This window comes from Myotis davidii, unplaced genomic scaffold (assembly GCF_000327345.1).
Source record: "Myotis davidii unplaced genomic scaffold, ASM32734v1 scaffold936, whole genome shotgun sequence".
Lineage (NCBI taxonomy): Eukaryota > Metazoa > Chordata > Mammalia > Chiroptera > Vespertilionidae > Myotis > Myotis davidii.
The window spans coordinates 97327-101869 of record NW_006287077.1 but is presented as its reverse complement, the minus strand read 5'-3'; the positions used below and the strand labels follow the sequence as shown (position 1 = coordinate 101869).

Sequence of the window (4543 nt, the reverse complement as noted above, 5' to 3'; positions counted from 1 at the left end):
GTTTCTCTCTCATCGATGTTTCTGACTCTCTATCCCTCTCCCTTCCTCTCTGTAAAAAATCAATGAAATATATATATTTTTTAAATTAGGCAGATAAATGTCAGTGGTCAATTTTAGAATTACAAACATTTGGCTTCATAAGTAATGTGCACTTAGGTGCCGTCTGTCAATAAAGAGTGAACTACTAGCATCTAATAGTGACACTGTAGGAGGAGCGGATAGCGCTCCCGGCACTTTTGGCGAAAGCCAGGAGGAGGACGATCGCGTTCTCCGGCACTCTAGGGGTTAAAGATCAGCAGCCATACACACTAAGGGGCCAGACCCTAATGGAGCTGGGGTGGGAGTGGGGCTCAGACCAGGATGCTGTCCAGATTCCCCTTCAGAGAGGTACCTGCTGGCTGTCAGCTGTGGGTGCCTTCTGGAGCCAAGATCACACTCATTTCCCAGTAGCCTCCGCCAGCAAGGCCATGAAACACTCATAGAATGTTTGCCTCTGCTGGTGAGTGTGGATGGCAGTGGCCTTCCCCACATGCAGGAGGGAGAAGTGTGGAAATATCTGTTTCATAGTGTATTACTAAACTATTTAAAATGTTCATACTAGGCCCTGGCCAGGTAGCTCAGCTGGTTAGAGCATTCATTGTTCTGATACCCCCAAGGCTGTAAGTTCGATCTCCAGCCAGGGCACATACAAGAATCAACCAATGAATGCATAAATAAATGGTACAACAAAACAAAATAAATAAAATGCTCATACTATTCAGCATAGGCCTGCGGACTGAAGGGTCTTGGGTTCGATTCCAGTCAAGGGTACATGTCAGGGTTGTGGGCTCCATCCCCAGTAGGGGGTATGCAGAAGGCGGCCGATCAATGATTCTCTCATCATTGATGTTTTATCTTTCCCTCCCTCTCCCTTCCTTTCTGACATCAATAAAAACATATTTTTAAAAATGTTCTGCCAGTTTGGCTCAGTGGATAGAGTATCGGCCTGCAGACTGAAAGGTCCCAGGTTCGATTCCGGTCAAGGGCATGTACCTGGGTTGTGGGCACATCCCCAGTGGGAGATGTGCAGGAGGCAGCTGATCGATGTTTCTCCCTCATCGATGTTTCTAACTCTCTATCTCTCTCCCTTCCTCTCTGTAAAAAATCAATAAAATATAAAAAAATGTTCATACAATTCTCTCTAGCACTTAGGAAGTTCACTTCTAGCAGTTGGTCCTAAAGTCCCTTAGGAACGGTAGTGAATTTGCATTGAAGGTTAGTGTGCCCAGAGCAATTCCAGTATTAGGGGGTGCCTGAAAAGAGATATCCCAAAGATGTGTTAATCTAGATACACAGAAACAAACCCAGTATTAGAAAAAAATTTTTTTTTACTGCATTAGCAAATCCAGTCCTCTCACAGCCGTCTAATTATCCTGATGTACAAATAATGAAGATGTGCTTTAGAGAGTTGAAGCCTTTTGTTCTAAGTTTTGGAGTTAGGAAGCATCTGTGCTAATCTGAGGCAAAAGCTTGTGTCTGAAACCATAGCCACTCAATCCCATTTTGCATGTCATCAACATATACCCAATAACGGATATGTGGACAGTGACGAAGCACGTACTGTCAAATGTTAAGTGACTTATCTAGGGGCTGGGTATACAATGCTGATGAGGTTTCTGAACATTTGAAAATGTTCTTAATAGAATGCTGAGGAAATGTACATCCAATAAATGCAATACTTTTTAAGGTCCACACATCTTTGGCTGAGGAAATTATCTCATTCGTTTTTAGACAATCAATCCACTGATTCTTCCTTTTATTTAAAAAATACTCTTGCCAAAACCGGTGTGGCTCAGTGGATAGAGCGTCGGCCTGCGGACTGAAAGGTCCCAGGTTCGATTCCGGTCAAGGGCATGTACCTGGGTTGCGGGCACATCTCCAGTGGGGGATGTGCAGGGGGCAGCTGGTCGATGTTTCTCTCTCATCGATGTTTCTAGCTCTCTATCTCTCTCCTCTCCTCTCTGTAAAAACTCAATAAAATATATGTATATATTTTTTTAACAAAATAAATAAATAAAAATAAAAAATACTCTGAACTTAGGGTGATCACTTAACAAGTTGTATAAATGTCTAATCAATATGTTGTTCACCTGAAACAAATATTGTATGCCAACTGTCATTGAAACATTTTAAAAATTCTTAAAAATACCTAAGGTGGCACTAAGTAAATTTCAGCCATGACATAAATAGTCCTCTACCGCCCCCTATAGGCCATAGTTGGTCCTTCGTGTGTAGCTTCAAAGTGTGAATCTGGAGTTACGGCTGCAGTGAGTGAACCCTTGGGAGCCCTTTGGCACCAACGATTCTGGCTTTGTGAACTTCTCCAGGCTACATAAGATCACAAACATTCACGCGGAAATCAACCAGAAAAAAAAAACAACCGAAATTGAACTTCTAAGATTAGAAAAAGATACCGCAGATGTTTCTTCATCCTTCCTTTTTGGCTCAAAAGCGTCGTGCTTTGCAAAGCATGAATAATCCTTTGGAGGCAGTGCTGAAAGAGAAGTGGTCCCTCAGGCAAAGACAACGTCAGGAAAACCTGCCCGTTGAAGCTGTTTATCACAGGGACCTGGTCCATTTGCTGGGAGTTGGCTGTAACTTTTCCAAGAGAGATTAGAAACCCATCGTGACGCAATTGGAAATATTCCTCATTTAGATGCAAATACAAAACCGATGAGCAAGGCTTTAGCCAAGATGGATAATTTGGCGAATGAGACCGAAGAATATGAGGCAGAGAACACATTCAAGTGGCACGAACAACAAAAGGAAGTTTCCTTTGAATCCCCAAAATATTCGCTGGAGAAAATTATCTTCACAAACAGGATGCTAGTATCAACTTTTAGAAAGAAAACGAATACCTCCATTATCTTGTTGGGACTTGCAAAGTTAAATAGTAGGTTCTTATTTTCATACCTAAACCTTGAATGTTAGAATGGGCTGCATTACATAATACAGCATGGAAAAATGATCATTGGTTAAAGTACGGTTTCTGGCCCTGGCCAGTGTGGCTCAGTTGATTGGAGCACTGTCCTGTAGACCAAGAGGTAGTGGGTTCAATTTCCAGTAAGGGCACATGCCAGGGTTGCGGGTTCAATCCCCAGTTGGGGGGGGGGTCATGCAGGAGACAGCCAATCAATGATTCTTTCTCATCATTGATGTTTCTATTTCTCTCTCCCTCTCCTTTTCTCTCTGAAATCAATCAATAAAAATTAAAAAAACACAAAACAATAAAAATAGCCCGGCCATGTGTAGGTCAGTGGTTAAGCATCCACCTATGAACCAGGTGGTCATGGTTTGACTCCCTGGTTGAGGTTGCGGGCTGGATCCCTACTGGGGGCGTACAGGAGGCAACTGATCAATGATTCTCATCAGTGATGTTTCTATCTCTCCCTCTCCCTTTCTCTCTGAAATCAATAAAAAAATAAATAAAAAACAAAGTGTGACGGGTCTCAGGCTCTTATCGACCTGTTGCTTGAGTTTAAGCCCCTCTGAGGACTTTCCCTTTCACCTCTGGGGTCATATAAAAGCCTCATGGCCCAGAGCCCTAGCCGGTTTGGCTCAGTGGTTGGAGCGTAGGCCCTCAGATTGAAAGGTGCCAGGTTCAATTCCCGTCAAGGACACATTCCCCAGCCCCTGTGGGACGTTCAAGGAGACAACCAATGAATGTGTTTCTCTCACACCCATTGTTTCTCTCTCTTTCTGTCTCTCCCGCTCCTAAAAATCAATGGAAAAAATATAACCTTGGGTGAAGACCAAATGAAATAAAATAAAGAAAGAGCCCTAGCCTGTTTGGCTCAGTGGATAGAGCGTCAGCCTGCGGACTGAAAGGTCCCGGGTTCGATTCCGGTCGAGGGCATGTACCTTGGTTGCGGGCACATCCCCAGAAGGGAGTGTGCAGGAGGCAGCTGATCGATGTTTCTTTCTCTCTCATCGATGTTTCTAGCTCTCTGTCCCTCTCCCTTCTTCTCTGTAAGAAATCAATAAAATATATTTTAAAAATACATATATAATCTTGGGTGAAGACCAAAAAAAGAAAGAAAGAAAGAGCCCTACCCCATTTGGCTTGGTGGATAGAGCGTCCCGGGTTCGATTCTGGTCAAGGGCATGTACCTTGGTTGCGGGCACATCCCCAATAGGGGGTATGCAGGAGGCAGCTGATCGATGTTTCTATCTCTTTCTCTCCCTTCCTCCCTGTAAAAAATCAATAAAATATATTTTTAAAAAAAGAAAGAAAGAACGCTATTTAAAAAAAAAAAAAAAAACCTGGTGTCCCCGGGGTCCTCCCCGAGTGCCCTAAGGACCCTGACTTCTAGGACCCGCTGTCATTGCGCCTGGAGGCCGCTAGATGGCGCTGCGGACCAGACGGAGGCGACCCACAGGGAAACGGGGCGCGCGGGAGGCCTTCTGCGCCGGTGTCAGCCAATCAGAGCCCCTCGCTGTGAGCCAATCAGAGACCCTCCCCAACGGGCGACACCTAAATCTCTGAAACAGTCACCTGAGAAGA

The 4543-nt window shown here is 44.2% G+C and overlaps 1 pseudogene; it reads left to right on the top strand.

The window, feature by feature from the left end:
• The first annotated feature begins 483 nt into the window (after positions 1-483).
• LOC102773892 lies at positions 484-3448 on the top strand (annotated as a pseudogene).
• Positions 3449-4543: the final 1095 nt, after the last annotated feature.